The sequence below is a fragment of the Podarcis cretensis genome (assembly GCF_951804945.1).
Source record: "Podarcis cretensis genome assembly, chromosome: 1".
Lineage (NCBI taxonomy): Eukaryota > Metazoa > Chordata > Lepidosauria > Squamata > Lacertidae > Podarcis > Podarcis cretensis.
In genome coordinates, this window is record NC_137170.1 from 114,795,022 (window position 1) to 114,820,313 (window position 25,292).

Consider the following 25,292-nt stretch of genomic DNA (forward strand, 5'->3'; position numbering starts at 1 on the left):
TATTTTTTTAAGACATCTGTCTGGGGAAGTTTTTAGTGAGTGATGTTCTGTTTTTACTATTTTTTTGTTGGGAGCCACCCAGAGTGGCTGGGGCATCCTTATCAGATGGGTGGCATATAAGTTGTTGTTGTTTGTTGTTGTTCTTGTTGTTCTTCTGTGCCAAAAATGTCTCCAACTTTTCCCCTTTCTTTTCTTACCATTCAGTTAATGGGGGGAGGGAACACATTTGAAAACTATCAAAGGGGAGAGAAAATGTCAGCAAATTTGCCATGGTGGGAAGCAGGTTTTTTGTTCTGCTTATTATCAAGGTCACCCCGGTGGTGAGCACTCTGCAGTCTTCCAAGGTAACTGTGCTTCAATTAAATCCCAGGGGAAAGCATCATGAGGCACCTGCTCTCATGAGGGGTCTTCAGATCAGGAAGTTTCAGCAAGAGATATGCAGTGGAAAGGAAATAAATCACATGCCACGCCCTCAGCCACCTTTCCGTGATAAGCTAAGCGCAAAACCAGAGCACACCCACCAACAAGTGCTCTGAGAATGAGGCTGATGAGTGGAAGCCTCTTTTGCGGAGGAGAAAAACCTTCTAGAAAATGGAAGGCTGCTTTCATTACAATGATAATGGAGTACATCTCAAAAGGGGAGGCTGCAGGAGAGGGAGGAATTGGTGAGTAAAGCACTTCCATTCACATTAGGAAAGCCAGCATGCAAAGCATACCTACAATAGACAAAGAAAAAAAAGCTTTCTCCCATGTACACCAGGGAGAGATAAACCTGTCATTTTTGGTTCCTCATTTTCCAGTCTTCAGTTCATTTCTTAGCATTTCCAGATCCGTATGTGATTTCTAATTTTTTTTTAAGAGAAAGGCCTCATGAAAATTCATCAGCATTTTAGTGCAAATTTCTCCCAGTCAATACACCTTTGTATATGATTCTGCCTAATATAGACATTTTTGCAAGGCATTGACTCCTTATATAAGGCATTTTTATACTCCATTTTTCTTTTACTGATATGTGCATTTCCATGCACAAGTTGCATGAGAATTTCTGGACACGGTATTTCACAAGAAAACTGTATTGCAAAATTGTACAAAGGCACACTTCGGTTCACATGTTGCTTTGGAAAACGTCAATTACTAATTTGCTGAATTAGGTAAGTTCTTCTCAAGATGCAAAGTGAATCGAATTTATCCACATCCCTACTACTACTCTTAAAACTACAACACACACACACACACACACACACACACACACACACACACACAAACACAAAACAGCTAGTTCTTCATCTATGAAACATCTTTAATTAGGCAATTTTTGATGAGTTTTGTTTCCACTGCCTGAATATGGAAGGCAGCCTATTTCATAAGCCATTATCTGTCTAGCCACTAGCTGATTTTAGTCATATGCCTTTTAAAAAATGCTGGTTTTACACATTAAACACAAATAGCTCTGAATAGCTTTGATAATATTACCATAACCACTGAAGGTCTTCAATGAGTGCATTTTTTAAACAATAAAAAACCCCTACCACCACAATAGCCACTTTCAAGTCATTTAGCTTCAATATACTTCAAAATCATCAACTTGATCAATGAGTATTTGGCTCTCTGCCTCTCACAAACTGACCATTGTGAATACTGATCATCCTTTTAAAATGATCTAACTTCCAACCTACCCCAGCCTTGTTTCTGCAGAGTAATTGTGATTTTATTGATGATTGTTGGGGGGTGGGATGGAAGGAGGGGGGGAATCACATCATGACTATGTATCACACATTTGCCTGAAAGCCTTAGATCCAGTGCTTTTTCCCCCAAAAAAATTTTGGGGGGTACTCTCATTTTCCTACTCATATTGAAATACTGCCCCTCAATGAGGCCAAACCCAGATTTACAAAGTATTTAGGGGTATGCATACCCCTGCATCCCCCCAGAAAAAAGCACTGCTTAGATCTGCATGCGATATCTCTAGAATCAACAAGCAGACTCCAGAACTTTGGCTTCCAAAGGTCCAACTAGCCTTCAAAGACTAGGTTGCAGATGACGGGACAATGTTGATGCCACCATTGTATTATAGACTGCATCACAATCTCTTGCCATTCGTTTTTCACCCTCTCCCACCCGCAGCCTTTGCATTTGAACAATACACCTTGCAAGGCACTTCTTTCATCAGAATGCCTGAAAGCAGCGAGCGATTAATGTGCTACATTTAAGCCATTAGTATATTAGATCTTAGGTTTTGATCATCCGTACACTGTATTTTTATGATCATGATGTGTGCTGATGCAAAATGCCATCTCAGCAGCTTGGCTGCCATCCAAAAGCCACTTCCCATATATTCAGTGCTCCATGCGGCTGTGGTCATGTTCAGATCTGCTTCCCACATGGCCTGGACCAGATCACATGAGGTGTAACCAGGGAAATGCCACAGGTTCAGGCCAACCGATTGCCCCCTGTTTATGTCAGGCGCAGCTCCTGTCACATTAGGGAGCAAAGCAAGGAGGTGTGTGAAGAAGGCAAGGCTGCCAAAGGCCAAATTGCTTCCTCGCTTCAACCAGAACAAGCTTGACCGAGATGCTTTTAAGAGAGCTTAGGTCATACCACACAACATGCTTTGGCCTAGTGCTATGCAAACAAACAAAAAACCCTTGGCTAGTTAACCCTGGATTCCCCTGCTTTTGCCAGAACTCAGAACTGGTACACTTGCTGAACCTTTTCCAGACTTCTCTCAGACTCTAGATTCAAAAAAGGGCTTTCATTAAGGATGTACACTAGTTCCATAAACAATGAGGGAAATGGACCAGTCCAGAAGGGACGTGGGTGGCGCTGTGGGCTAAACCACAGAGCCTAGGACTTGATGATCAGAAGGCTGGCGGTTCAAATCCCCATGACGGGGTCAGCTCCTGTTGCTCGGTCCCTGCTCCTGCCAACCTAGCAGTTCGAAAGCACGTCAAAGTGCAAGTAGATAAATAGGTACCGCTCTGGCGGGAAGGTAAACAGCATTTCCGTGCGCTGCTCTGGTTCGCCAGAAGCGACTTAGTCATGCTGGCCACATGACCCAGAAGCTGTATGCCAGCTCCCTCAGCCAATAAAGCGAGATGAGCGCTGCAACCCCAGAGTCAGTCACGATTGGACCTAATGGTCGGGGGATTAGAATGGATTTCAGTGGATTCATTTGAGTCACATTTCACCTGTTTGCTCCATCTAGTCACTACAATCAGTGAGCTTCCTTTGCTCATATCTCAGTGAAATTTGGCAGGTATGGTCCTTTAAAGGCATAGCAAAGGGGTGGCAACAAAACAACACAACAACTGGCTGCTGGGCAACCAGTATGTGTCTCTGTGTCTGTGCTCCCAGGATGGGTCTCTGTGAGAAGTGGGTACACCCACTTTTATTCATTTAATAATTTGAACAATTTATTTATATACCACTTAATGCTGTCATTTCTATGCACCACACAATGAGCTACAAAAGTAATACAATAGGGATAAAATCAGTTAAAATAAAACATAAACATCAGTACAATACTTAGAGGATTTATGCCAACTGGATCAAAAGCACCAGAATTGTAGGTAGCACAAGATCACCTGTAGAAATCAAGGAGAACAAAGACTGGGAATAATGAAAATGGTTGAAAGTCATGAAAAACAGTCTTAGGATGGAAAATTGGGGGGAAAACACAAGTTCTAACAACAAAAAGGAAGCATTTCCTCCCTCTTTTATTCCCCCATGACTACCCCCACACAGGGGGAAGCGGGTGGCGCTGTGGGTAAAACCTCAGTGCCTAGGACTTGCCGATCGTATGGTCGGTGGTTCGAATCCCCGTGGCGGGGTGAGCTCCCGTCATTCGGTCCCAGCTCCTGCCCACCTAACAGTTTGAAAGGACCCCTAAGTGCAAGTAGATAAATAGGTACCGCTTTATAGCGGGAAGGTAATGGCGTTTCTGTGCGCTGTGTTGGTGCTGGCTCACCAGAGCAGCTTAGTCATGCTGGCCACGTGACCCAGAAGTGTCTGCGGACAGCGCTGGCTCCCGGCCTCTTAAGCGAGATGAGCACGCAACCCCAGAGTCGGACACGACTGGCCCGTACAGGCAGGGGTACCTTTACTTTACCTTATCCCCACACAATGACATCCATAAAAGTGAAATAATGTGTGAGTTAGAGACCCAAGCATGTGAATTGTCTGTCTTGAAAAGGATTAGTTTAGGACAAGGGTAGCCAACATGGTGCAACCCAGATGTTGTCAACCACAACTCCCAATATCTCTGTCTATTGGCTATCCTGGCTGGCACTGATGGGAGTTGGAGTCCAGCAACATCTGGAGGTCACAACAGTGGCTTGGTTTAGAGCTCATCTAAGGTTAGGGACATGAAGAGGTTTAATTAAGTTTTCATGTAAAAGCAAACCTACCAAATTTTCAATTCTCGAACAGAAACATAGCCATCCTTCAAAATGTTCCCTTCTCTGAATTTTGCAACACAGTCTCCAGCCAAGCAATTTGTACAAAAAAATGCATACACCAGGGTAAAGTGTGCAAATAAAATGCACATATTAATGAAAATAGTATGCAAAATATTGGGCAAAATTGCTTCGCAAAAACATACACATTAGACAAAATTGCATATAAAATGTGTTTACTAGGAGAAATTTGCACGATGTTGCTGACATATTTTCAAGTGTGGTTTGTTTTTGGAAAAATAAAAAAATGCTGAAGAACTATGGAGAACTGAACTGACAGATCCGTCTCTAACTGAGGTGATAAAAATGTTCTCTCTGCATTGTTTGATCTGCCAGCATCACATTGCGGGTTGTGGCATTGTGCTGCCACGGCAGCTGGCATGCCCCATGAGGCAATGTTTACTTACAGTCCACTTCTGACCAATCTTACAGTTTGATAAGATGTGTGACATCAAGGAAAATATCTAAGGGAAATTGTGAGAAGGCTGGGAATGTGAAAACCGAAGAAAACACCTCTTTTCAGACAGCTCTAATAGAAATGTGTCCATACATGATATGACAAGACAAAAGCGATGTATGACTAAGCAGTTAACGTGGCTGCACAGCCAGAGAAACAAAGAGAAACAAAAATAGAGAAGGATGCACTTATAGAGAGAGGACAGAATTTAGAAGAGCTTAAATCTAAAATAAATCTAAATCCAGAACAAGAAATGAGAAGCGAAGCAAACTGGGAAATTATTTCTATTACTAAGGTAGTTTACTGCTGTGAACGCCTCCACACGCATTTGTCTCTATAGTTTTTGCAGGCGAAATAGTACTAGTCTGCAAGCAGTAACAAGGCAAAAGCACTTCTGTAGTACCTGAAAGTAGGAACTATGTTTGAAACTCCCATTGTTCTAGGCGCGTTTTGCAACAAGGAATTTCATTAGCGCGAGCAGTTTATGGCTGCAGTACTGCGCCTAAGATTTCAGATTAAAACTGCAGAGTGGAAGAAAAGGAGGACCTTTTGCTGCCTCCCCACTTTCAGCCACTCTATGAAGACTGGATAAGAGACCCTCTTAATAATATTAGGGGGGGCAGGCAAGGGAAGGACTAGACTGTGTGAAAAATGAGCATAATATTTTAGCTGCAGTTCATTCATTTTTAGCTTTGTATTCTTGTTATAAAAAAGTGTACCTAGGCATTCTATTGTTGCGTCCATAACCTCGTTTTAAGGTGCCAGTTAGCTCCCAGCTTTCATTACTCTGTTTCTAACTCTGAATAGGAAGAAGGACTCAAGTTGAGGGAGGACTTGAAGATGAGAGAGGAGCATATATTGTACATCCAGGGCTGCACCAACTTTATTGCCAAAGCGTTTCCAGGATCAATTCAGTTTTAACATTTAAAGCCCTCCATGGCTCTTTTAGGGTTCAGTGCTGTTGTGGCAGCCCACTGTGTTGCTCTGCCTCCCACTCCCAGTGGAGAAAATGTTACCTCAGCTGGCCTCACTCTCTGACCCAAAGGAGAAGAAATAGAGCCTCCAGGTCCAGCAACAGTCTACCTCTTGCTGCCTTGGGCAGCAAAATGTCTTGGGCCAGCCCTGTTCTGAACTGGTCATTTCCTTTCCAGTCTCTGTGCTGCTCTGTTCCTTTCCACAGACTCAATGCTTCTTGCTAGAAAGAGGAAGTAGACAGACCAGAAGGGACTTAGGCTGTAAAGTATTTTCCCACACATCCAGCATAACCCCATGCAACAATCCCTGGACCTTCTCCTTTTTGCATTTTCTTTTTTGCCTTGCTCGGTTGATTGGTCAACTTCCTAATTGAAATCAAGTCTTTACGAAGAACTATTAGTCAGTTCTTGTGTTGGGAACAACTCAAAATGCAACATGAAGTTGTGTGCCATTGTTCAGTTTGCTTACTGCGGCTGCCTTTGTTTTTTACATCCCTTCCAATGCTCCTTTATTACAGAGAAAAAATAAATAATAAGGACGTATCTTCTGCTGCTTTTAAACAAAACCCTGTACAGATCTAAAAGGATCTGCACTGAACAATAACTTCAGAGAACTAAGCATGGGATATAAACACAAAGGAAGTTGCTGAGCGAATTTTCACATTTAATCATAGCACCTTGTGTGTGCTTTTATTTTATTTTTTAAGAAGACAATATAATAGTGACAGAATTTCTATGGAAATCATGTTGAGAGTCTCTGATAATTCACCTGAATGAACAATCCGAAGCAGTCATAATGAATAAGCATGTTATTTCAGAACCTCAGAGGTGGTATTACAAATATGATTTAGACCATGTGGCTTTGGTATTTCTTACAAAGTGAGCTCTGGCAGACATGGTTCGTGTGTCTTGTTCAGTTCCTAAGGAGTCTGATGCAACTGTGTATTTGCTTCCAGGAGGTAACCATGGCATTTCTTAAAAACTCAGCTGCTTATAAAGAAGAAGAAAAAAATCTCTGGGATTTTTTCTTTTAAGGGTTAGAGTTAAGTTGACATAAACAAGGTGCACTTTTAAGTTCCACCCTCAAATGTGGGTGTCCTCAGAACACCGTGTCTCTTCATAGCCTATGAAGCTGAAAATCATTCCGGAGTTTTGTTATCTAATTCAAGCACCACCTTTCAAATCCACAGCAGGACCTACAAGGTGACTTTTCAATTTAATAAATACAATCTAAAAACGGCTCAATAAGATATGCCAATACTGAATCCAAATCAAGGCTATTGACCCTGGCACTCACAAAAATCAGCACTAATTAGAGATGGCTGTCCAAATCATGCTTCCTTGGGAGGAAGTTCAATTGAATTCAGTAGGGCTTAATTCTGAATGTATGGTTCTTAGTTCAAGTTTTGTTTCTGGTGTATTTATGTAGCTTTTGATTTGATTCAAAGGCTTCATTTTGTATTGAAATTGATTTACTGCAAGCCATTCAGACCATGTTGTTATGGGACAGCATATAAATGTCACTGATGAAGGTATACATGGTCAAACTGTAGCCCAGGTAGCAATCATAGCAAAAGCAACAGGGACTTGTGGTGCAGTTAGGATCACAGAGTTGGAAGGGACCTAAAGGGTCATCTAGTCCAACCCCCTGCAATGCAGAAATCTCAGCTACAGCATCCATGACAGACAGCCATCCAACCTCTGCTTTAAAATGTCTAAGAGAGTCCACAACTTCCAGAGACAGACCATTTCACTGTTGAACAGTTCTCACCATCAGAATTTTTTTCTGTATGTTTAATCAGAATCTCTTTTCTTGTGACTTGAAGCTACTGGTTTGAGTCCTACCCTCCAGAGCAGGAGAAAACAAGTTTGCTCCCTCTTTCATGTGACAGCCCTTGAGATATTTGAAGATAGCTATCGTGTCTCTCTGTCTCCTCTTTTCCAAGCTAAACATACCCAGCTTCTTCAACTGTTCCTCATAAGGCTTGGCTTCTCGGCCCTTGCTCATCTTAGTTGCTCTCCTCTGCACATGTTCCTGCTTGTCAACATTCATCCTAAATTATAGTGTCCAGAACTGGACACATTATTCACAGATATGCCAGCCTTGCCTAACCACAATGCTCTCCAGATGTTTTGGACAACTCCCATATTCTCTAACCATCCACCATATTGGCTGGGGCTGGAATTGGAGTCCAACATTTGGAGGGTACCAGGTTGTGGGGAGATGAGTTAGGAGGTAGGAGAAGGACCTACAGGGCAGACCTGCCTATAGCCCACTGCAAGGGTGGTAGAGGACTCACATCTTTAATATTTATATAGAAGAGGGAATTTCATCAGTTGTAGCTTGCATGGTGGCTAAAATGCCCTCTTCTACCCAGCTGTTAGAAAGTACAGGAGATTTATTCATCTTTCACATCTGGCCATCCTATTTACAGCTCTCTGGCCAGGCTCCTAATACAAGCCTGCAGCATGGCTTTTCCTAGTTTAAGAGAAAGGAGGAAGGGGGAATCTGGACAACTCTGAATTGAAGAATACACACTGGTGAGATGCTCCTGAACGCAGCACACTAGACATGAAAGGAAAACAAAAATTATCTCCGTATACCACCTAATAACGTGATGGCTGAGACTTCAGCTTGGTGTTTACACTAACAAATACCATGGCAACATCACACTTTGTGACTTTGCCCTGACTCCACGTTTCACATGCCTTTGTATCTGCTGATGCAGCAACCGTTAGGATCCAACTCTAAAAAGGAAATTAAATTTCATCAGGTGTGAAATTATGATGCTTGAATGGAACGGCTGTCATTGTTAAGTAATTAATAGGGAGCACAGCAGAAAATGTTTCTGCATTATACATCATTAATCGTAACAGATTCGTCTAAGTGTCTGTTAATTGTGGATCAGCTCTCCATAAAAAACGCCCTATCTGCGAATGAAACTAACGACAAAGTTCCTCTTTGTTTCATTTGTAGTGGGTGCCTGCAGTGATTGCTACATGACAGACCTGTGGAAAGGGTTGGAAGCTGTACAAATGGCATAAAATGCACAGCTTTAAGATTCCCAAGCAATTGCTTCACTCAATCGTCTTTGCAGAACAAACCTATGCATATTTACTCAGAGGTAAGTCCCACAGTGTTCACTGGGGCTTCCTCCCTAGTAAATGCATTTAAGACTGTAGCCTAATTCAAACAACTTGTATGCATCAAAGGAAAATGAGTCTGACTCTTTTAAAAAAGGTGTCAAGGGACTCAGTTTCCCTTTGATGTTCAGAAGTTGCGTTCATTCAGTGTTAGCTGGATTTATACATGCCCATTGAGAAAAGAATAAAACCTAAAAAATCTTCACATTAGATACTCTTTAGTGTTTAACCTAATTCTGGGACATGCAAAAAGGATTTTTTTTTTTTTTTTGTTACATTACGCTCAAATTCAAGAGGTTTTTATATTGGATAAAAAGATAGGATTCCAGGTGGAGAAGTCGAAATTAGAGACAGAACTGTTGGAACCAAAGACTAAGGTACTTTCGAGAATGTATAACTTGCTGCTTAAATGGAACACACAGGATGAGACTGTTAAATCAGCCATGATAAAATGGGCTCAGGATATTGGGTATAACATTATGTTTGAGGACTGGGAAAGGTTATGGACCACCGGAATAAAATTCACGGCATGTAATGCCTTGAAGGAGAATATTATGAAAATGATATATAGGTGGTACATCACCCCAGTCAAGCTTGCAAAAATATATCACCTGTCTGATAATAAATGTTGGAAATGTAGAGAGGCTGAGGGGACATTCTTTTACCTCTGGTGGACATGCCCAAAAGTGAGGGTCTTCTGGGAAATGATCTATAATGAACTAAAAAAGGTATTTAAATATACCTTTGTTAAGAAACCGGAGGCCTTCCTCTTGGGCATTGTCGGCCAGAAAGTGTCAAAGAAGGACAGAAATTTCTTTATGTATGCGACAACAGCAGCAAGAATACTTATTGCAAAGTATTGGAAGACACAAGACTTGCCCACACTGGAAGAGTGGCAGACGCAATTGATGGATTATATGGAATTGGCTGAAATGACTGGCAGAATCCGAGACTTGGGAGAAGAAACAATGGAAGAGGACTGGAAGAAGTTTAAGGACTATTTACAAAAACAATATAAGTTGTATGAATGTTAAGTATCTGCACGATTTAGAAAATCTCAGTTCCAGCAAATAGATTTTGTAAAATAGAAAATTAAGTTATAAGTAAGAAAAGGTCGAAATTTAAGGCAACAATATGTTTAAATTTAAGGTATGAGTAAATGATAAAAATTATCTTAAATTTAGAAGTATAATATTTGGAAAGTACAAAATAAGGTATGAAACAAGGTAATAATTTGCTGATATTTTTAATATAAATAATGCAGGGTAAAGGAGATGTGAGGAAGTCCAGTTAGTTATATATAAAAAAAATTGTATTGAATGGTTGGTTTTTTTCTTTTTCTTTTTTATTTTTTATTTCTTTTTTTCTATATGGTTTTTTGGTGTATTTGTTTTGGCTTTTTTGTGTACTATTTTTTGGTGAAGGGATCTTGTATGAAAATTTAATAAAATATTTAAAAAAAAAAACAAAAAGGATTTTTTTTTAAAAAAGCAATTATCCTTCTTACCGTAATGGCAACAAAGTATCCTAACGTACACCCATGAAGGATTCCTTTGAAGAGTTCAGTTTGTGCCTATTTAAGTAATACTTGGTGGTAAGTTTAAATCAGTTTAAACTGCTATTATGTAAAACAGCTTTTGCTTGCTTTCATACCTGTAGGTGGGGATGTCGGGGAATTTTGATGGAAATGAGAACAAATTCTTCATCCAAGGTAAAGAATGGAAATCAATTCATTATATGATCACAGTTGACTTTTGTTGATCTCAGTCTGCAAATGATAAATAGATGAAACACACACACACACGCCCTTCGCATTGAAATGAGTGGGGTAGCTTAATTAATTAATTACATAAAATTCTGCCCCAGCAGACAGCAGATACAGTTTTCATTGGAAGCTGAATTCAGTGGAATGGAAAAAGCACGGCTCGTGAGAAACACAGATCAGAATAGAACTTGATGCCGTCTCACTTCCCTGCCTGTGCCATCCTACCTGGAGACTAGGATAGTAGCACACTTACATTAAGTGTACAGATTTACCTATACAGCCAGGGCATATAATAATTCCAGGAGGAGGGGCAGAGCTGATAATGAGATCTCCTTAAAATATGGGAAGTTCTAGAAGGAGTGGTTACGTAGCTTGGGCATACTTCTAGATACTTGGTTGTTGATTGAGGCTCAGGTAGCCTCAGTGGTATAGAGTGCCTTCCATCAGCTTTGGCTGGTGGGCCAGCTGCACCCCTTCCCAGACAGAGATAGTCTAACTTCTGTCATCTATGCTATGGTAACCTCTAGGTTAGATTACTGCAACTTGTTATATGTAGGGCTGCTTCTGAAGACAGTTTGGATACTTCAGCTGGTGCAGAATTTGGCAGCCAGGTTAGACACTGGGGCAAGATGGTTTGAGCATTTTATGCCAATCCTACCCCACAACAAGGGACACAGGTGGCGCTGTGGGTTAAAGCCTCAGCGCCTAGGGCTTGCCAATCGAAAGGTCGGCGGTTCGAATCCCTGCGGCGGGGTGCGCTCCCGCTGCTCAGTCCCAGCGCCTGCCAACCTAGCAGTTCGAAAGCACCTCTGGGTGCAAGTAGATAAATAGGGACCGCTTACCAGCGGGAAGGTAAACGGCGTTTCCGTGTGCGGCTCTGGCTCTGGCTCTGGCTCTGGCCAGAGCAGCGATGTCACGCTGGCCACGTGACCCGGAAGTGTCTCCGGACAGCACTGGCCCCTGGCCTCTTAAGTGAGATGGGCGCACAACCCCAGAGTCTGTCAAGACTGGCCCGTACGGGCAGGGGTACCTTTACCTTTACTTTACCCCACAACACTGGCTGCAAATTAGTTTCCGGGCCCAATTAAAAATGCTGGTTTTGACCTATAAAGCCTTAACCAGCTCAGGACCGCAATACTAGGTTGTCACTGAATTGCCCTAAAGCCATATATAAAGAGAAGATTGAGGTCCTTCCAGTAACATGTTCAAGCAGGTGGCGGGGGGAAGGTTGATGACTGCAATGGATTTCTCAGAGGGGTTTCACTAAGGATGTAAGAAGGTATGTTGCCCCATATTCATTTCATGCAGTGCTGTTGCTGTTCTGCTGCAGTTCAGCTCCCCAAACCAATGCTGCTGTTCATTTCACTCTCCACTTTGATGAAATTTTACACAATTAATTATGCAATCATTACATATTCCACACCAGTCGTTTCAATGGAAATGGAACAGCTACTTATTGGTATTTATCATTTGCAGACTGGAAACAACAAAACTGTGTACTTATCACGTTCACTGGATTTATTTCCATTCTGAAGAAGGGACAATTTCTGCTTCCACGTCAATATTCATTGGAATTTTCTCACATCACTCAATGGGCACACACATCTCCCACCTTGCTGCATTTCAGGGAAAACATTGTGTCAAAAGGACACCCCTTGAGTTTCACTTGTTGCATCTTCTCTTTTATTGTAAATTCCACAAAAAGAAATAGTGGAGCCTTCAGCACTGATAATTACTGATAACCTTAGCAAATGCACCAGGCAACTATGTAACATTCACCTCACAATTATCTAGTGCTGAAAACGTGTTCACACTGTTGCAAAGACTCAAGCTACAATACAAGGATTTCTACTAAATTCTGAGTTACCTTTCGAAAAGGTCATTCAAGATGATATGCCAAAACGATACTGCCCCTCCTACCCAAACACATTCATCCAAGATTTCAGGGCCTGGAAATTACTAAAGCTTTGGGCTGAATGGCCATTTGGTCTACCTCAATAAGATTATTATGTTCAATAGTTCAGCTGCCCTTCCAGTGAAGCTTTGCTTTCAAACATTTCATACCTCAGGGTTCGAGATGCACCCTAGCTTTAATTGTCCTTGAGCAAATATCACCCCCCCCCATTTTAGTGTAGCACATAGGAGCTTTACTTACTCTGATGAGCGTCAATTGCCTTCCTCCTTCAGGAGAATCAGAGCTTGATCTATTGCCTTGTGTGTGCCATTTTAAATAGATTCCTTCCTGAAGGGCAATACAGCCACTGCTATGGAGTAAGGATAATGAAGTTTCTATGAGTGATGTTATCTCAGAAGGGAGGAGGACATATTTTGTATTGATATATTTGGAGGTACTGATTATGCCTGACACTTGCAACCCAAGAATTGGCACTTGGTAGCTTATTAGTCCTTCGAGGCTCTGGGACCTGATAAATCTACTTTGATAATTTGCTGTAGGGTAGACTGAGCATGGCAGTGGGAGAGGCTCACACATCTCGAGCAACTCTATGGAAGGACAACACACAGTTAGCTAATGACATCAACTGAACTACCAAACAGCCTCATTGCATGGTTCCCTGCGTTTCTCCAATTAGCGTAATCAGTAGCTGATCCCTTCTTATGCTTAATGTCAATCCTAGAGCTCTGTGAGTTCTCCTTAAGCTTATCTTTTCAATGCTTGCTTCTGTCACGCCACTTCTGCTTCCTGCAAGGCAAATCTCCACAATTCATTGGCCGTGTTGCATACGTGTCTCTTCTCCTAACAATACTAGGATCCTGGAGGAAATCATCATTGCTGTAGCAAATTGTCTTTGAAGGAGTGATTCTCAAAGCTCCTTCCTGCATGCACTCACAAACACACATGAAACCTATCCATCATCAATGGATCAATTGCATGTAACACGGGATTAAATTACAGTTAGCCAGATGCCTCCATTTCACTATTCCAATCTACAGATGGTGAACCAGGGTGGAGCAGTATCCTATCTCTACTATTAAAATGTAATTGTGTATACATAACAATATATATATAAATTGTATATATAACAATATATAAACAAAAAGTATAATGAAAAATAGAAAAAGTGTGAGGGGAAACATTATATTCACATTAAAATACAATAGCAGGTGATAACACCCATCTTAATTTGAACATATAAATTGATTTAGGCCATCCAAATGTCCACAGGAAGTTGACCTTTATAAGAAATGTGCTCAAATGTCCTCAGACAATTGCATAATAAATGGTGGGTGTTTTGGTCCTATAATGGTTCTTATTTTTATAGAATTCCATCTGTAAAGTCACTGGATCCCCTACTCCTGCTTAATGCAGTACAGTGACACACTTTTCCTCAGCCTAAAAGCGAGATGAGTGCTGCAGCCCCATAGTCGCCTTTGACTGGACTTAACTGTCCAGGGGTCCTTTACCTTTTTTTACCTGAGCATGTAACTATTAGTTCTATACAATGTTGCTCTAAAGTAAAGTACTAGTATTCCAGGAGTCATTTAACCCTTGTATAGTCTTAAAAACAAACCAGTGCCCCCCTTTCTTCTTTTTTCCTTAAAATACCTGAGTGCACAATCTTAATGCCGCTCAGATACAAGATGGGAGCCTTCAAAAATTCACTTTGATCACTTTAGTGTAAATCTTGCCAATTACCTGAAGGGAACATTAAGGTCAGAGCAGCCAGAAAAGGTGGTTGGGATGGAGTTAGCAAAACAGTACTTCAAGGTGAGTTTTGTCTTTGTGTCAGGGACAACTGCAGATAATAAGTAGTTTACTTCTTGACAACTATCAGAGAAAAGGAGGAATGTGTTCCATGGCAATTTGTCTCTGCAATGTTCTTAGGCCTTCCTGGCTTATTCCCTGTTCACACACATCACAAGATACTAGTTTTCACCTTTCCTCTCCTCTGTGACGCATCTAGCAATTAGCAGAGAATAAATTTAGAAGCAGCAGGAGCTAAAACAGACATGATATTCAGTACAAAGTTCATCCCACGATTTCACCACTACCACCACCCCTCTTACAATTGGAAGAACGGAAGGTGTGAGTCTGCACACTGTAAACTGCTGGCAGCCAGAAGGATAAGCTTTGTGGTGTAAAAATAAAAGAACAACACAGTCATTTTCATGGTATTTTAGGACAGCTGTTCCAGAGAGGAGAAAACCTAATCTGTCCAATCATACCAAGCAATATTCAATTAAATATTTGTATTTGCACAAGGAATACTAGTAGTATCCCCCTCTTTCCCCCATGCACACCCCATGCCATCCCCCAGAGGGTGGGAGTGGTGAACCCAGAAGGTAATCTAGGGGGAGCAGGAGATGGAGCTCTCAGCTGGAACTCACCAGAATTCAGTTCTGGCACCTCTCAAGTAGATGCACTTGCCATTATAAAAGAACAGGGGAGGTGTTCATGGGGAGTTCCGGCACCTTTTTCTAGAAAAATAGCACTGAAATGGTTCAGTTGCATTAGGAGAAATCCTTGAGCTGATGAATTATTCACCTTAGTGCTATGTTGAATGTATCTCATCATAATATTGAGAAGTGAGTGTATAGTTACACCACTTCAAGGACTTTTTGGACTTCAAGGATTTTATTTTTATTTTTTAAAGCAGAGTCTTATTAGCTATTGGTTGGGATGGGGCTCACCAATTGTCTGTGGTCATTTAATGCCAGCAGTTTTTGCCATGCCACCTTGGTCTGTGCCATTATTAAAGCCCAAGCATGGGACGCGGGTGGCGCTGTGGGTTAAACCACAGAGCCTAGGACTTGCTGATCAGAAAGTCGGTGGTTCGAATCCCTGTGACGGGGTGAGCTCCTGTTGCTCGGTCCTTGCTCCTGCCAACGTAGCAGTTCAAAAGCACATCAAAGTGCAAGTAGATAAATAGGTACCGCTCCAGTGGGAAGGTAAACGGCGTTACCGTGCACTAGTCTGGTTCACCAGAAGCAGCTTAGTCATGCTGGCCACATAACCTGGAAGCTGTCTGCAGACAAACGCCGGCTCCCTCAGCCAATAAAGCGAGATGAGCTTTATTGCTGGACCTAATGGTCAGGGGTCCCTTTACCTTTACCTAGCTGGAAAAAGTTGTGACTGATTTCGTCTCCAATGCAAATCATCTACTCCCATGGCACAAAAGAATAACAGAAAGAAAACTGGTGTGTTTTTTAAACTTCTTCCTGTACTGTATATTCTACAATAAGATGCATAGTTGTTTTTAGGCGGTTTTTGTCCCCTCCACAAGATTAGTATTGCTTTGCCATTCCACACATTTGATATTCTACATTATTATTTATATCTCCACCCTAGTTTCCCATCACCTCAACCACCCACTTTACTAGATCTTTTATTTGCTTGCCTGGCACAGAAATCTAAACAAAAACGTTCATTGTTCTTCAAATTAGTCTTTTCTTTGACAAGATTACCTAAAATGCATATCCCATCAGAAAAGGACACTTAATCTTTCAACTGTTGCAGAATTTGCCTAAGTTCTCCAAAACCAGTCACTAAAGACTCTATTTTTCCTTTTCTAGGGGGAAATCCTACAATGGAGACATTTCCTTCTGCATAAACATTTCTTGACTTACTTGCTTATTCATTATTTAAATTTATAATCCCCCTTCCCTATGAAGGAAGCACAGGACAACTCACAATAAAACAAAAATACCTAAGAGATATTTAAAACAATACTATAACATATTGCAGACAGCAGTTAGAACAACCAGTGTAGAAATTTCATAGAACTTATTGGCCAAAAGCCAAGATTTTTTCATTTTTTAAAAAAACCTTTACATGTTTCATGAATGCAGGTACAGATTTATTTATTCCTCCATTTTCTGCTTCCAACAATGCATGCTGCTGATTGTTGATGAGAGTGGAGAGAATCTGCATTTGAGGAAAAAGGTCTTCTGTAAGTTGGTTGTGTAATACCAATGCAGGCACACAGACAGTAAAAATGCACAAAAACAATGACAGCTAACTGAGCATGAGATAGCTCAGAGATAAAAAAACAGTGATATGAATTTCAGAGTGAAAAGGTTAGCGAAAGAGCATATCTTGGTGAAACCACTTTTTGTGTGTGTCAGTCAGAGCACCCAAGTTTGGTGGGAATGAAAGAAATGAGAAATGAAACTAAGAATTTTCAGAGATATATTACATCTCATGTTTCATAGTTTGCGGCCTTAAGATTTCCAAGAAAATGTGTAACAGTGGATTTTAATGCTTTCCACACTCTCCCTTAATTTAACACATCATCAAATACCTTGCCTTTTATGATTTCTCTGACTTTTGGACGTACAACTATCCCTTCCTAGATTGTGGCCATGCTGATCTTTTCCCCTTTCAGGTAAAGAAAGCATTTATCTACTGCTTTCACAAACCTTTCTATCAAACCTAATTCAATGTGTAGTGGTGGCAGAGATACATATTTGTTGTAAAAGACATGTAACACTGTTAACAGCCTAGCTAAAAGTTGGATCTCTCAGAATGTGGTTTGCTGTCGGGAAAGAGCCAAAAGACCATGTCACAGATTTTTATTTCTGCTGGACATTGGGCATTCTAGACAGTAGACCAAAATCTAAGCATACTGTACAATATGTGAATCTGCCATCTCCTATAAGCCCTGTTGCCAGTGAGCCACTGTCTGATCCTTTAAAAAAAAAAATGTATATGACGTCTATGTATACGGCGACATCAAACGTTGGAGAAGCTTCCTGATGTGGAATGTCCCATTTTCATCTGAGAAATGTTGGAGGGTATGTAGTTTGTTAAGGGTGGTGATCTTTGTAGTAAATTACAGTTCCCAGGAAGGCCATGAAGGAGGCCATGTTTAAATGTATGGTGTGGATGGGACCAAGTCCTTGCTCTCCCTCTGGAGATATCAGGGAGGCTTATAAATGTTTCCCAGGAGGTCTTCCTTTGAGGCAACTTAGTAGAACAGACCCATATAAACTAAGATGTATTCCAAGACTTAGCAGGGCATAATCAGTGACCTGAAAACACTGGCTGCATCCTTTTACACTTCAGTTGACTTTGAAAGGATTTAAGCAATAGGTGATGTGCACAACTACAATAATATGAATGAGTGTGGGACGACCTCCAGTCATACAAAATGTTTACTTTTTACTTTTTCTATTGCTGAAATGCTCTGTTTTGTACTAGCGGCTGTGAACTCAATTCTCCCAGAAAATCCTTACTTGCAGGGCAGATTTAGTTAAGTCTTGTTTTTAAGAAGTTGCTTCATTTCCTCAGACACAGGAAGTAGAACTTTCATCTCCAGAACACATGTACCAGTACGCTATCTTAGGAAATGATTCCTCGCACAAGCACCTCAATTTGTGCAAAACACCACGTGAAAACCACAGCCTACTTCATGTGTGACAGCTTCATTGGTAGCTGTGACAGATGGGGCTCCACAAATACACAGAGCACCTTCCATTTCTATATAGACAATGGTTATATCAGATTATACCCATGGGGCAGCATCAAAGCTGCTGGCCCTAAATCTCAAATACCGGTAACTGTTCCTAGCACAATATTGACTCCACTTCTGTATTCCTATAAACACACAGCTCAAACCAGTCAACCCAAGGTGCTGTGTCTGAATACAAAAATATCCCAATAGAATGCAGCAGATCTCCAATTTCCCCATGCCCACTGCAGCACACACCCATGGAGGTTCAGCACACTGGCATGTTACAGGAAACAGAAGGTTGATGTGCACCTTCCATATCTCCATTCACCTCTTCTCCCTGTGCTCTGTCAAGGGAAATGAGATCAAAGTGCTTTTTCCTTTTTCAGTGGAAGGGTGAAGCCTGAATAGGTCTTTAGGAAGCTCTCCTGTTTCCTATAATGGTCTGACATTGGCTCTGAAGGTGTCATGCCCATGCAGCAGAAAAACCAGGACATCCCATTCCCCACCCCCCACCCCAATGAGAGTATGGTGACCATTTGGGGCACCTTGCTCTCGCATGATATCTGGCTAAGATATCTCCCTGAAAAAGTGTTTCTTTGGGTCCACAATCTCATGCAGTGCCCCCAAACATACGTTCATGGGCACCGTGCCTGATAAAGCACTTTTACTGGGTCTGTGATCTTGCGTGGGTCACATGACTCAGACCCGAAAGATGGTGTCCCTGACTTTGGCTGCATCATGTTGGAGGGTCTGTGATGCTCCCATGCATGCATGATAGGAATGAGAAAACATCTCATAGCAGGAATTGGCAACCTTTTTTCTCTCCTGTAGCCAGCCACATTCCCTTGTGGGAGGTGTTAATATGTCAGGGACTGCATGCTAGTTGTGGCTGAGACAAAAAACAGTAGTGGGGCCAAAATGGGAAGGTCACCTACATCTCCGTCTTTCTTTCACCACTTCCCACTAAAGGATCCATATTGAGGGAGTGGAACACTCTTGTCAGAGTTCTAAATCAACGGCTCACAGAGAGTGTTTGAAATTAGGCCTATGGCTGCAAAACTTTCATGTGAGGCCTACAGGTGAGTTTGGCTGCCACTGGCCTATAGGGAAACCCCTCTGCATACGACCATTCACCTATGGTGGGCTGGATCCAATCCAGTATTTGTGAAAGAGAATTCTGAGTAGAGAAACACACAGCAAGGGATGAAAGGCATGGCAAAAGGAAGATAGCCCCCCACACAGAGACTCTGTGGATTTACCATAAAACTATGCTGCTCAAAACCATTTTAGATGCACAGAGCCTGATGCTGCTTTCTTCCAGTTGGTATGAATCTTCCATTCATCATAGCAGCTGAAGAATGTAGCTTTTCATTATGAAAATGTGCAGCACAATGACCCTTAATGGGTATTACAACTCTGGTCTCCCATGCAAATGTGTGTTTAGATCATTCCCAAATGCAAGAGATCTTGAAAGCAATCATTACTGCTTTCTATTCAATTCCACTCATAAGTGGTACTTTTCAAATTGAGATCCTTGGCCTTCGTGGAATGGGTCTTTCATATGCACACACATATAGACAAACAATTAACATCCTACAAAGTGGAACACCATTATCAAGCTTTTTTTTTTTTTAAAAAAAAAAAAAGATGTAATGGGAGGAAGTGGCACATTGAAATGCATTTTTAAAGTAATCACTACCCATCCCTCACGATGGGACTTAGTTCAGTTTAGTACGTTTAATCAGATAATTCTGATTCAATGCCTTGAGAGGTATCCCTTATATAGCTAAAACAGCAACACAAAACACACAAAGGGGTGCCTCAGCAGACTTGAGGTAACCCCAAGATATGCAGATGTACAAAACATTTTAGGCTTGCCATACATCAGGAAAATTCCTGACACGTCCTGGTTTTCAGGTGTAAAAATGGGGTCGGAGGGGAAATGCCAGGGAAAACCCGGATGTATGGCAACACAATGGAAGAAGCAACGTAAACAGCTCCCAAAGCTTAAAACCACTATTTTGTGGTTCGTTCACCAAAAAAAGTTCAACAACTTTGTGGGTGTCAGGAATTTTACTTTTTGAAATATGGCAACCCTAAAACATATTAAGAGGCCCAATGAGGACTGAGCATGCTTGATAGCCCCTATGGAGTGCTAACTCTCTCAAAAGGCAGTCAACATGGATTACTGGATGAGAGAGGGAATGGAAGGACAACAATGTTGGAAGTGCCATAGCACAGATCACTCTATGTGCAACTTAAGAGTCAACTAGCCAAGAGGGCAAAGGGTGGAGATGTTGCTTAACAGCCAGGCAGAATGGCATGATGTTTGCTGAGGTAGCACATGCTCTGATTAGCCATGCAGTTTGGTTGGCCTTTTTCCTCCATATGCTTGGCTGAATGCTCCCTTGCTATGTACAAGACCTGAGTAAAAAAAAAGACAACAAAGACTTTCACATTTCTGAAATGGTAGCAGGAAATCATCATAGCATGGGGAAAGTTTCTGGCCTAACCTTCTCCCCAAAATGCTAGCTTCGATGTGAAGGGATATTTTATTATTATTTAATGGAGGAATGTTAAGTTGTGTTTGCTGTCACCGACTGCCTGAGGTAATACAACCCAGAGTTTCCTGCCTCGGTGACAGAGGACACAGTAGTGTGGTAACATCTGGGCTTCCCTTGCTAAAAATGCATTCACCAGATATGGCTGACTGCCTTCCTCACATTCCCAGCTACTATTTCCTTCCATTGATTTAATAGGATTGTTTTATTGCATCTTTCAGTTATGGTTAGCTGTATTTTAATGCTTGTGTGGTTGGTTTTTATACTTATAAACTGCTTAGGAACCCATTGGTATATTAATTAATTAATATACCGGTAAATAGAAGCAGCCACCTTGCTTTTTGCCTAGCCCACCTCTTCCCTGGTTCTTTCATGCCCCATCTCAAGTCCAAAGTCATTGCGACCACAAGAGACACAGGGTGTGGTAATTCTAATCTCCTTCTTCCATAATCCCAATGGTACGGTGGCCCACATTGCAGGAAAACCTGTGCCTTCCCCATTGATTGGCCTAAGTCATACCAAATTGCCCTTGCCAACATTATAATTCTGCAACGGAAAACTGCATATTGGAAAAGCAAAGCAAAAAGCCAGCCAACATGCACATTATCTAAAGTTATGAAAGACTTACCTGCTCCCCTCCCCACAATTGATTTTTACAGGATTGTCGTGTGACACATTTAGCTTAGAGGAAAAAAAAAAAAACATGGCTGACTAGCAGTCAAGTGCCCTTTTGTAACTGATTCACAATTCCTCTATACTACTCTTAATTTGTGTTACTACTGGGCCTTGCCTCTCTCACCCCACTCCACACACACACACACACACACACACACACACACACAGCCTCTTGTGTAACAGTTCAATGCATCTGCCCTAACGCAAGTTCAAGATATCAAATCACAAACAATTCTTAAAAAGACACACAGAGGACAAAACTCACTCCAAAGCTTTTTAGCAGAGCTCTAAAAATAGCTTGGTGAACAGATGCTTCAACTTTAACTTTTATTTTCCTTAAAAACAAAGTTCTGTTATTGACTGAATGGCTTTCCGTCATTTTAGAACTGTGTGTGCTATTAGCCTTTAGAACCAAACTGAGTAGGATAATTCTATTTTGCATAGATTTGACATTTTACCGAGTTATCCCAGCCACACTGTATTGTCTCGGAGGTGAGAGCTCTGAACAATTCCATTTTCCAACTATCCCTCAGCATGTCACACCTGCTCACATAAAGCAACTTTAAGAGAGAGAAAATTCCAGGAGATGTAAGCAGTGAAGGACAGACAGGTTGGGAAAAGCAAAGCAGTCACATTTGTGTTTTGAAAGCAACACAACATCTGGCCCACCTCTCATAAAATATGCTCACGGGCCATAATCACTGAAAGATGCACTCATGTGCTCGAAGATTAGGTGCTGCTAGTAGCCTTGCTGTCTACAGTAAAACTGCTGACAGAGCACAACATGAATAATTTATCGCTGCACTGGTGCATATGAAACAGTGTACACAACACCATAGGTTTAGTCATCGATTTTTACAGGGATAAAGCAATTTAGCTGCCTTGCCGTCTCGACCGAATGCCTTCATATCCAGCCAATGGCATGACAATGACCCAGGGTGAGGGGTGGGGGTGAGAGCTGAAGGGAGAAGGGAGGAATAGACCCTGGAACCAAGCTCTAATTTGTTTATTTCTTTATCCTGTGTTCAAGGTGGCACACAGAAATGTCCCAGCCCAGTCCTCATTCCAGATGCCAGGGACTTTTTTATCCCCCCCCCTTTTCCAGTGGGGGACTTTGGTAAGATAGCATCTGGAGCAAAGACAAAATCTTGCACACAATCCCTAAATGTGTGCTTTTGCTATTTTTTGTATTTCGTTTTCACTATTTTTTTGTTTTTGATCTGCCCAACATTGTTGTTGTTGTTGTCGTCATCTTATTTTCATAATAATTCCTTTTGGTACTTTACCTAGATATTTGCCTATATAAATATAGGTGGTGGTAGTTGTCAGTGCTTTTCTTCTAGAAAAAAAGGTGCTGGTACTGCTTACCCCAGTACTGGTACTTGAGTACCAATGCTGGTACTTGAGTACCAATGCTGGTACTTGAGTACCCCCAGAAAAAAAACACTACTACACTACACTACACTACACTACACTACACTACACTACACTATACTATACTATACTATACTATACTATACTATACTATACTATACCTCCTCCTCCTCCTACTCCTTCTCCTTCTTCTCCCCCTCATCTTGCACCCCCTCAACTGCCCTCACTGCCCTAAATCCAGCACTGCTTTTCTCCCCACTCTGTTACCTGCATTAACCACCTTCAGCCATATTCCTCCCATCACCACACTTCCCATATGCATGCCTGATCTGTTCAATGCCAGGAAAAGGGTTATTTCACTTGGGGAGTTCCTCTCTGTCTTCTTTCCAGCTCTTATCCCACCAGTGTGTATGAGTGTACAGGGGTGGACTTTGGTCTTTCAAATTTCAATGGCGTCCTGTGTGAGCCCAGATTTCTGCCCCTCCACCTTGCCTCTCACTTCCATTCTGCTCAATTCACTACATCATAGCTGTGACATGCTACAACACACCCTAGGCTCAGCACCCAGAGCAGTGGAACCAGTCACACTGCCCTAAATTTGCCCGGGACCCCTTGCGATTCCCCTTAGATGAGATCATGTATCAAATCTTCACACTGCTTTATTTTTAAATAAAAGATCAGGTGGGGATGCTGCAGACATCCACAACTTTTCACTCTCTTAGTTTTTAAAAATGACACTCTTGATGTAGCAATGGGACTGGGGATTCTTTCAGCAGATCTGCACCTGGTGTGGGACAGAGAGGGGCACATAGAAGCTTAGTTGCACAAGCCATGTTCAGCCTCATTATTACAGTACCTTGGGGTGCAATTTTGAACAGGGACTGATGCATAACTAAGTCAATAGATTTGCTACAAGTTAACAGGCAATGTCAGCAATGAGGATGATACTGTACATCTGACTGTGTCACGGCGATTTGGACATTGTTTAGCAAAATAAGAAATACAGTAAATAAAGAGGTATCTTCTTGCAGATCAGGAAGAATGAAATCTCTGCAAAGAGGCATTTAAAGGTTTAAAGAGATGGCGGGAGTGTGTATATGCACAAGTGTATATCAGAGAGAGTACTTTAGAAAAGAGGTGGGTTTACATATTTTGGAGGAGGGGTGCACATTTTGAATATGGACATGGTCCTTCTCATCAGCATTCTGGGACTTCGCTGCAAAATCTTTCAAAAGTATCCCCCCCCCCACCGCCCAAGATTCTGCTTACATTAATCATGTACTACACTACCACCATTTGTTATTAGTAAGAGCACTTAAAATAAATTGAGCAGTGTCCAAATGTGAAATCTTACTTATACATTAGGAATCCATTCTTGAAATCAGAACACATTCCCGGCATGTGTGCTTGGTATTATGGTCTATAAGTCACTTATGAATATTGACTTTAAAAGCATCCATTAATATTTTGCACTGTTTAATGGCTAATATTTGTAATGCTCATATTTTCATTGTTGTGCAAATATATTTTCACATCCAATGCCATTTGGATGGTGGTCGAGGAAGACAGACAAAATGCAACATTGCAGCCTGAGTTGACAACAGACAGCCTGAGCGACAGATGGCATTTTCAGAAGGCATTTATAGACCTCAACCTCATGGAATTTAATATAAAAAAAAAATCAACACAGCTAGACCACTGAACTTGGGAGCATTACAATCTTTGAAAATAACAAACTTGCACAACCATTTTTAGAAATATCAATAACCAACAATATCACAAGAATCTAGTGACAAACTGGACAGGAACTTACTTACTTACTTACTTACTTACTTACTTACTTACTTAAAAGGGGGGGGGCTCTCATTAAGTCAGGGTTGTGCAATAGGGTAACCAAAGGGGAATGTTATTCTAAGAATGCAAATATTTGTTAAAACATGTTTCCAGCCCTCATGAAAGTGAGGCAAGACATTCTAAAGTCTTTGGAAATAGATGAGAAATGAAGTTTTTGCTATTTGCAGTGAGTAGAAGCCAACAGAAGCTCGATATAGCCACTTTGTATTATAAAATCAATGGCTAAATCTCATCAGTTTTAATGCAAGGGCTTGTCCATGTAGCCCTACCATCTACTCCAGTGTTCTTCAACTTCAGTTCCCTAGGTGTTGTTGGACTACAATTACCATCACGCCAACCAGTTTAGATAGAAGCAAGGAATGATGAGATTTGCAGTTGATCATCATCTCTGAACCCATGGTTGAAGAACACTGGTCTACTCCAATTGGCACCAGCTCTCAGTGAGGTCTTCCCCATCTTTGCCTACCTAATATTTTTAACGGAAGATGCTATGGAGTCTTTTGCTTGCCAAATGCAGGCTTCAGCACTCAGCTGACTTCAGCCCTTTGTTGAAGCAACTTCCTGGAAGCTGTCAGAGGTTCTGTCTTGCCTGACCTAGCTTTATATATCCCCACACAATCTA

General features: G+C 41.4%; 2 protein-coding genes and 1 long non-coding RNA gene across 4 annotated transcripts in view; all 3 read right to left on the reverse strand.

Moving 5' to 3' along the window:
• Positions 1–25,292, reverse strand: part of ZNF804A (zinc finger protein 804A) — a 209,391-nt gene that overhangs the window by 169,430 nt on the left and 14,669 nt on the right. The gene's annotated exons all lie outside the window — the stretch shown is intronic.
• LOC307218622 (uncharacterized protein) overlaps positions 1–25,292 on the reverse strand; it is a 487,058-nt gene that overhangs the window by 135,191 nt on the left and 326,575 nt on the right. The gene's annotated exons all lie outside the window — the stretch shown is intronic.
• LOC307224434 lies at positions 20,261–23,373 on the reverse strand. The gene is made up of 2 exons (XR_013842514.1): positions 23,084–23,373; positions 20,261–20,630 (listed from the first exon to the last, which is right to left on the reverse strand). It is a non-coding gene; the product is annotated as an uncharacterized lncRNA (long non-coding RNA).